This window comes from Dermacentor variabilis, chromosome 7, assembly GCF_050947875.1.
Source record: "Dermacentor variabilis isolate Ectoservices chromosome 7, ASM5094787v1, whole genome shotgun sequence".
In the NCBI taxonomy this organism is placed as follows: Eukaryota; Metazoa; Arthropoda; class Arachnida; order Ixodida; family Ixodidae; genus Dermacentor; species Dermacentor variabilis.
In genome coordinates, this window is record NC_134574.1 from 20553524 (window position 1) to 20563294 (window position 9771).

General features: G+C 45.2%; 1 protein-coding gene across 9 annotated transcripts in view; it reads left to right on the forward strand.

Moving 5' to 3' along the window:
- The window catches only part of LOC142587361 (Kv channel-interacting protein 4-like), a 323816-nt gene extending 314972 nt beyond the window's left edge, over nucleotides 1–8844 (forward strand). For all 9 annotated transcript variants that reach the window (XM_075698307.1, XM_075698303.1, XM_075698302.1 and 6 more), the window contains one exon: nucleotides 7751–8844. The gene's annotated coding sequence lies outside the window, so the exon portion shown is untranslated. The remainder of the gene's footprint in view (nucleotides 1–7750) is intronic.
- The last annotated feature ends 927 nt before the right edge of the window (nucleotides 8845–9771 follow it).

Below are 9771 nucleotides of genomic sequence, written 5' to 3' on the forward strand. Positions count from 1 at the left end.
ACATTGCAAGAGGCGGTTGACGCTATCGAAAAGCAGCTGGACGGATCTGGGCTCGTCTGCTCCCCAAGCAAGTCGGAGCTGTTGGTGGATCCTCCGAAAGGAGCAGCTAGGAAAACTAGAGGGAACGAACCTGCGAGAGAGCAAGAGACCATAACGATCAAGACGAGCGACGGTCACGCGATCCCGGATGCCGCGAAGATTCGAATGCTCGTGATGCTGATTCAACGCAAACGAGTGAACGGCGAGATGGCCAACCATCTCGCGGCCGAAGTCACCACGGCCATCCGCCTCATCAAGAGGGTGTAACAGAACAGCTGGCATGAAGGAATAAACCCTCACCCACCTAGTGGAATCCTTTATCAGCCACATTGCATACGTTGCTGTTTTCCACAACTGGGGGCAGTGCGAGCGAAATAAGGTCAATGCGCTCATACGCAAAGCGTACAAGGCTGCACTGGGACTTCTCGACTGCACAAGCGCCGACAAGTTCCTGGCCGTGGGAGTGCATAACGCCCTCGAAGAAATCGCCGAGGCGCAGAGGACCGCCCAGCTCGCGCGGCTATCGGAAACAAGAACGCGCGGACAAGTGCTGCGTGACCTAGGCCTGGGGCCAAAGGAAAGGGGAACCGAACATACGGAAGTGCCTGTACCAGACGCAATTATTAGATGGCTACGGGTATGTCCGGTGCCAAGAAACATGAACCTTGAGTTCCACAAGGAGCGGCGGGCGGCGAGAGCCAAGGCGCTCATTGATCTCCATGCCAAAGAAAGGGGTGCCGTGTTTGTGGACGCGACAGAATATCCAGATGACAGAAAGGCATTCGCTGCAGCAGTCGTCGGGGGCATTGAGCGGCGCATCGAGAACTGCGACGAGTGTACGGAGTCGAGGGCTGCATCGAGCCGAGGAGGTGGCTATTGCCCTGGCCATCACCGACCCCGAGTGCACGACTGTGCTCTGTGATTGTAGGACGGCAGTGAGAAATTGCGCCAGAGCAAGGGTGTGTCGTGAAGCCGCGCGTCTGTTGTGTGCGGTTGATTTCGCTAGTGAAAATCGGTGTGTCGTGATAAAGTGGTTTCTGGCGCACATGGACAGTTATGTGTCGGATCGCTGCAACGCAAACCATAACGACACGGTGAACGCGGCGGCGCGAGGACTAACCAACCATGCCGCTGCTACTGCGGTCGACCTGTCGTGGGGGTGGGAAACCGAGAACAGAACGACCTCCTGCAACGAAAGTGTGAACTGGTACAGACTAGAGAGAAGGACTGTGCCGCCACCTCATCCGGGCTTGACCCGTAAGTAAGCGGTGTTATATCGACAACTTAAGACGGAGTCGTTACTCACCCCAGTGCTGATGAGGCACGTGTGTCCGAGTGTTTATGTGAGTGACCTGTGTCGTGTGTGCCGAAAGGAAAGAGAGTGATTCCACGAGAGATCAACGCAGGTCAAAAATTTTGTATTTTAGGTTTCATTGAAGATTTTATATTTTAAGCACTGAAGTGAACGTGGCTTCTTCGCAAAATGAATATTTTAGGAGCAAAAAATAACGAGATTCTTCAGTGTGGAGGTGCCTATTCAATGCACAAGGCATTTTCACAAATTCACAAGGATGTGAAATACAATATGTTGCAGCTACAAAGAATACATTTTGTGTGTAAAACCTAGACGTAAAGAAGGGTCAGCTAGCGCTGTTTCAGGCTTCCGTGCACAACAGAAGTGTTTCAGAAAAAGTCCTTAATTTGCTACAATCTTCAAAAGTTGCTATATTTATGAATTCTTATCAAGTAAACCAATACATGTAGCCTTTTGAAATTTGCCGGACTGCGAGACCTTAACCTATTCAACAATTGTGGTGAATATTCTTGCTGTATCACAAATTACCATTTCTACAATTCGCCTCAAATTTGAAGTTTTGACAAAAAGTAACGCTATTAAAAAATCAAATTAAAAAGAACCCACCGTAAATTTTTCTCAAACTCTCGTAAACAACTGTTCACAGGCACGTGAATAAGAATATTAAAGAACATGTTGCATTATTTTGTTTGTAATCACAATACAGGTGAAAGAAATGAGAGCTTTGGCAGAATGCAGCAAAGTGCTAAGAAAAAGAACATCGGGGTAAAAAGAGCGTGCATAAGGCTCTGACTTGCCTAAACTTGACTGTAATTGCGACGTACAGGCAGTTTTAGTAAACTGGAAATATTATTTCAACCACGCCCTTATAATATGTCTGAATTTCCGACATAAATTCGTGGAGTCATGCCTCTCCTCGGCCATCATTGGCGCCCATATTTAGTTCATGCTTTCAGATGCGGCTGCTGTAAAAATCGTCTCTTTTGATCGAGTTGGTAGAGTGTAGAAGAATGGGAAGTGAATCCACGGGAGGCGATGAATTCTTACCGGAAGAAGACGAACTGGGAGGTAGAAAGAAGTGCCTACATCCACTTGAAACTTTGCCTCACGTTCATCAGCAAAGTTCGGATTCGCGACTAAGGAACTCTCGCCCGGTGCTAAAGCAAATTCAACTCGGTGGCACTGTAAGGTCCAAGTCTCACTTCGTAGAGTGCAAGCGCCATTTTTTGGTACCCTCAGGTACCAAATGCGGCATGTACTTATGAACTTTATAGAAGCCTATGACATGCGGTCTTCGTATAAAGAGCGAATGCGCTTGGTGACTCTGCTGCCAAGCCAACTGGAGTGCCGAAAAGTTCAAGCTCTCATTCCAAATTTGTCAGCCTACATGATATACGAATCCCGACGTTGCGCGAGAAACGTGGGATATGGTCAGCACCAGACGCGCCTGAGAGAACACGATTGAACCGAACAGACGTCCAGACCGCTCTCGAATATTATACCAAAGACGAGCATGGATGTTCTCGGCAGAGTCCCAACAAAACGTATGTAGTATCTGTTTCGATTGATGGAAACAAACAGTATGCTGCCAAGAGGTTCATGACCCGCTCGGTACGGGAGACATATCGTCTCTTTAAGGAAACCAATCGGGATACATCTATGGGGCTCTCAAAGTTTTATTCTCTCCGGTCGAAATGGGTTCTCCTTGCTCCACAACAAGAAGTGTATCTTTGCATGTATTGCGCGAACGCTACGCAGTGTGTTTCCGCGCTAGAAGAGCTCACTGAAGGTGCCTACACAATTACCCACCTCAAAGAACGATGTCTTGGCACATCACCCATGACCGATTGTTTCCTGGGCGATTGTGAATATTGTGCAAATGAGGATGTTTTAACTACTACAACTTTGGGAATCCCTTAAGAGACAGAGGTAAACAATGCGGTGTGGCAAAATGGCGACCTCATCAAAAAGACAGCACAGGCTGTCTCTACCTTTCTGTCTCTACCTGTCACTACCTTTCTCCAGGAGGTTGGTGTATGGCTTGTCAAGTGGATCACCCGTGATTATATAAGGGGCATTCAAGCATCAGCAATACACGACGCCAAACGGAATCAACAGCACGGATCCCGTATCTTTGAATTTGCAGAGAATTGTACAGCTGTCGTACCGAACGACGTACAATCATACCAGTGGCACAAAAAAAAATAGGTCTCACTATTTACGTGTGTCGTCACGAGTAGAGGGTCCATTCAATGTTTTGCTGTCATCAGTGATGACGTATGTCATGATGCTGCACACGCTTGCTTTGTACTGGAAAAAATCTATGAGTGCATGAAGGAAGAAATTCACCTTGACAAACAGGTTACATACGTGTCTGACGGCGCCAGTAGCCATTTCAAAAACAAGTATCAGCTTTACCAGCTGTTACTGAAGGAGCACGTGTCAACAAAGTGTCTTTTTTCGGCCACAGGACATGGCAAAAACGCTTGCTATGGTGTTAGTCGTTTAGTAAAACACCAAGCCTCACTGTACAATCTCAGAGCAGACACTACAGTCATTAGGTCAGCCTCTGAAAAGGTGGCGCAGATGACCGCAACGCTAAAAAAACTAAAACTGCTCTATGCAGATGTGGACGAAGCAGAGAGCGTTCGCCGCCTCAAAAGAACCAGCGGGAAATTTTGCCACGTGTTCCATGCATACGGTCTTGGCACATTTGGTTAACGAGCGTGACGCCACCAATTTCGATCGCGTCGTATTAGTGTCTCGCACTGCTGCAGGTAATTGGCAAAGGATCAAGCTTTTCTGAGCGTATACATCGGCTATGCTCGAAGTTCCTTGTGCCCTATGCCTGCCTCCATGCGGCATATGCGGATCATCAACAAGTGTACACTGACGGGTCAGTAAGTCAATAGGCAAGCAACTGTGCCACTGCGTATTGAATTCGCTCCATTAGAACTGCGTGATCTGGCCCTCTGGATTGGTCCTATAGATAAATACGGAAAGAGCTGCCAGTACTGCAGCGCTTTGTTAACTTAGGACGTGTTCTGAGCACGCTATCATCGTTTAGCATACGTCAGTGGTGCTTCAACAACTATCCCATACATTGTATGCCAGCAAGCTTGGCCGAGAGTTCATCTGGTCCTGCGAATACTTCAACGAAGAAATAAATGCTCTACTTGAGGCTTTGCACAGAAGGCAATTTCCTCAAGAGTGCGCGGAACAGGTAATGTTTCGCAAAAGACCCAAGTACCTGAAAGAGGAAGTCTCGTGCTTCTTTCCAGCTTTTCTAAGAAACTGTGAACTTTCGGAGAAGTGGTGATCCTTAGGGACTGTGAACTTTTGATTATATAGTATTCTAACTGTTCGTTTTTTTTTCTTTTTCTTCAGAGGCCGTAAAATAAGAAATTGCTGGAACTATCTTCCAGCTAACCCTGCCTTAACCAACACCATTGCCACTCACACCACCGTCTCTTAGGTTCTATAAAGACGTTCATCTAATGACCAGTACGACATTTTTAGAGGCATTTACCTCCCGTACATTCTGTTACCTGTGTACATTCATAAAGAGTTAACCGTTAATTCTGTAGCACACAAAGAAATACAAACCTACATTAACAGAAGGCACAAATTATCTACGCTGCAACGCACAGGCACTTGCTGTTAATTAAAGTGAGCCACCTACTGGTTATGTTGACGCTTCTTTATTCCCATTCAAGTGAATAAGTAGTGGGCTAAACGCACTTTTATGCAGAAGTATTAATTATAAGGTCAACAATGGCTTCACGTCGCAATAACGGTCAAGTTTAGGCAAGTCAGAGCTTTATGCACGTTCTTTTTACCCCGATCTCCCTTTTTCTTAGCACCTTGCTGCATTCACGCAAAGCTCTCAATTCTACCACCTGTATTGTGATTACAAACAAAATAATGCAACATGTTTTTTTAATATTCATATTCACGTGCCTGTGAACAGTGGTTTACGAGATCTTGAGAAAAGTTTATGATGCTTCTTTTATTTTGATTTTTTAATAGCGTTCATTTTTTTCAAAACTTCAAATTTGAGGCGAATTGTAGAAATGGTAATTTGTGATACAACAAGAATATTTACCACAATTGTTGAGTAGGTTAAGCTCTCGCAGTCCAGCAAATTTAAAAAGGCTACATATATTGGTTTAGTGGATAAAAAATCGTAAATATAGCAACTTTTGAAGATTGTAGCAAATTAAGAAATTTTTCTAAAACGTTCTGCACGGAAGCCTGAAACAGTGCTAGCTGAACCTTTTTCACGTCTAGGTTTTACACACAAGAATGTATTCTTTGTAGCTATAGCATGTTGTATTTCACATCGTTGTGAATTTGTGAAAATGCCTTGCGCATTAAATAGGCACCTCCGCACTGAAGAATCCGGTTAATTTTGCCTCCGAAGATATTAATTTGCAAAAGAAGCCGCGTTGACTTCAGTGCTAACGAGTGATATGCGCCTAAAAGATAAAATATTCATTGAAATCTAAAATATGAAATTTTTTACCCGTTTTGATCTCTCGTGGAATCACCCAAGAGCGACTACAGCTCTCATCCTTTGGCACTGTGCCAAGAATCCGCACGAAGCTGCAACGATGGCAACGATCCCTCCGCTGGTTGATGCCGCAATGAGGTGCTACGGTCAAGAGGTCAAAGCCCACGCCGTCCAGCAGATCTCGGCGACCCTGGAAAAGGAATGACCTAGGGAAACCGGAGGGAGGCTGCCACCCCACAATAGGGGCTGGTGTGGTTGACCAGTAGGAGTAGTGCGGCCACGGCCGGAGTAGAGGCGCCACACGCCGGGAAGACGTCATGGCCGCGTCACGGTGACGCCTGCCTTACAGGGGAAGGCTAATCGTTGTGCAGGCATTCATAATAATGTTGCTTCGCTCGCTCGCTCGCAAACACTATCGCTGGCGCGCATTGTGTGCTCTGCGCTTGGCTCCTCAATATGGCCAGACCTGTTGAGGGGTCCTTTAAGGCAAACCAGCAGGCCGAAGATGCTGCCAGGGCCCAAGAGCTCAAAGGGCGTTTCTAGTTTGAGATGCCTAGGTCTCATAAATCTGCTGTACTTAAATAAAGTTTATTCCTCCTCTTAATGATCCTGTCGAGCTTTTCATGACGTTTACTTCATAGCTTGTAGCGTAATGGAAAAGCGTTCTTCATAAACCCACGAGTGTTCATTCCACGCACGCTCTTGGCGCTCGTAACTTCTACAGGTCTGGAACCCAGCAGCTACTGCTGCGCCTAAAGTTTTGATAGAGCCACAAGAACAGAGAAGACGTAAGATAGAACTAAGCGCTGAACTTTAAAAATCTATTTTCGTTTTGGGAAGGATCGTTTAATATGCACGTCACGCAGAAGCACAACAGCCTGCTAGGCGTCGCTGCGGCAGTCCACAGCTACGTTCCAGTGACTTTACCGCAGCTGGCTGCTTGACCACTCCAGAAAATTACGATTCAGCGTGTGAGAAGGCAAGGAGAGCATGAAAAGCTATGCGTCGGAAAACAGCGCTGAGCTTTTCCTGCTTTCCCTTAAAAAAGCAGAAAAGAATGCACGAACTTTATACTTCTGCCTCGGAGGTCATGACTAAGAGAAGGCAGACACGTTTTTTACCTAGAGAAGATGCTCTTCTTCTACGATAGTATTGGGCCACCACAAACCTCGCTTTATCACGCAGGAAGGCGCACAATTGTTTTACTCTTTAGCGAGCACCGGAAATCGGAAAAAACGAAAAAATGCGTGATGGTAAGCGCATGCTTAAGGCACTCGGGAAATTTGAAGATGGCGGAATGGTTAAAAAATTAAATTCTGCGGTTTTACGTGCGAAAACTACAATTTTATTCCGTAGCGCGCCTTAGCGGGCGACTCCGGGCTCTCCGGGTATCGCGCACTGAATGCACGATACGCCGGTGTTTTTTTTGCATTTAGACCCTTTGGTAGTGCGGCCGCCGCGGCCGAGATTTTATCTCGCGATCTCGTGTTTACTATTGCAACGACATTGGGGTTAAACAGCGAAATTGTTGTACCTAATATGCTACATGTAAAAGGAGTTTCGCGCCGGGGACAAATACAAAGTTGGTGTTGTTAATTCTCTTTCACGCACTTGCTTGTAGCTGCATCAGTAATCCTGCATCGAAGCTGGCTATTTATCCGCCTGAGCGTGTTGCAGTGTCATCAGCAGTAGAACAGATCGATGTGCCTTTCAGTGTAAGGCATGAAGCTTCTTTACGGGCTATAGGAGATGCAATGCCGCGAACCGTTACATTCTCTAGCGTGAAATTGCCGTGTCGTGATTTTTCAGCGCGTACAGAACAAAAAATCCCACTGGCAAAAGAAGGTTCTAACTAATGCATTTCTGTGTCTTCTTTTTTTCAGTGGCAGAACCTGCATACAAGCAAAGGCGCATGGAAGAAGTCCTGCACATTCTCTGCCCTTACCTGCACAGTTCTTTCTTCTGCCTGGGCACTTTTGTGACAATTACTCGACCCAGTGATTGCCGCTTTTGCCACCATTCTCCATTATTGGTAGTAGACATAGCACCATCGCGCCTGTAGAGATACCAGTTCACATTTCTTCGGGATCTACAAATTCACCTATCTTGCTTCAGAAGCATTCTGTAGGACTAAGTGGTGCTTTCCGTAGATTTTTGCTATACTTTCATTTACTTTTTTCATCATGTAGATGATTGTGATTATGAAAAAAGGTCTCACGTTACCTCTTAGTACGACATCAGTGATAGGCATCAGCAATTGCATTAAGATAACCACACACAAGATGCGAGTTACACATTCAGGAACTCATATACTTCGCTCACAGTCTCTGTTGCCGCATTCAGTCTTTCCAGTATTTCACACAACAGTAATAGTTTTCTCTATTGAGGCCAACTCCAGGCATTGTACGTTAGCAGAACTAATTTTTTTAACTGTTGATCATGGCGTAACCTACACGTTGTGGGTCATCGCTGACTGCTCCTACAGAGATAAGAAATATTTCAATCTGCAAAAGCACTATGCCACTTACTGTAAATAATAACTTCAAACCACTTAGTTGGCGTGCATTGTTTGTTCCGCGTTATACCTTGCGGTCTTCACTTCAGTGCCAGAGCCTTTAAGAAGCTGCATCTAAAGTGCGTGAAATATACCATATATACTCAGAGGCGTGGGAAGCTAGGAAAAAAGGCGACTGTTGTTGTTGCCAAAAATCTAAGCTGTTCAACTGCGAGATCTTTATATTGTTCACGTTGACCGAAGACCCTGAGGCGGTGTTTTGTTGATAACAGGAAATAATGAAGTTTTTTTTACCACAAGGCAAGCATAACAATCTGTACGTGCACGGCTACGGCCATACCTGACCTGGATCGCAATCTTGTAGACCCCAGTCTTGTGGGTGTTCCAACATCTGTTGTGTTGCATCTTATCACGTTACTAATGAACTGTTAATCAAATTTAAATAAAATATTCACCAAAACAGAAGAAGAGTACCCGTCTTTTTTGTTGATACGGTTGTTGATACCCAAATGACTCATTTGATTTTTGTTTGGTGAGTGGATGAATTCAGTGTGCGAGTGGATTTGGATACCAGTAACACAAGAATAAATGACGTGGGTGTTTTTCACAACTACACACAACTACAGCTTCACAACTACAACAGTGTTTTATCACAACTAGGCTGAAGAGAATACGCAACGCACTATTTCAGCCTGCTAGCAATAGCATTAGCATGGACCGCTACGGCGTCGTAAACGTTTCGGAAAAAATGAAGGTGTTTTTTTTCGAGAGCTTCTAACATTTCACCTTCGTTCCACCACAGCTAATTTACAAGCAAAGCTGCACCGTCCTTGATGCAACCGACCATTGCTGATTCTTGCATAATAGTTATTATCTTAGCTTAGGCCACGGGACAAATCTCGTTATCTGTGCAAACTAGAGGCATTAGCTGGAACAAACTTGTGAATGTGAAAAATTGTTTGCCTATTATTCGCCATTTTGCACACATATTTGCTCAACTGTTGCTGTAGCTTTATGTGTTTTGCGACACGTCGTAATTTTGTGTCGTTTAATAGGTTAAGCGTAAACGAAAATTTCACATTATCAAAGTAAGACACCGTCGTAGTTATCGAAGTAGCTTAAGGCCATAGACTAGTCACCAGGCAGGCTTTATGGTCGCAATGACGCACAGAAATAGTCCTTTTTTTCTCCTCTGCACTCTCGAACCATTGAGCACCCGCATCATTATACTTACAAGGTCTGACACACAACACAATTTTCAAGCCCAATTTAACGCTCCGCGGTAATTACTTGTATATAAGTCTCAGAACGCTGTGCGCTGCTTGTACGTTTCATTTTGATGCGTACGCATTCTTTGGAGATCTTCCCAGCCTTGTCACGCGAAAGTGT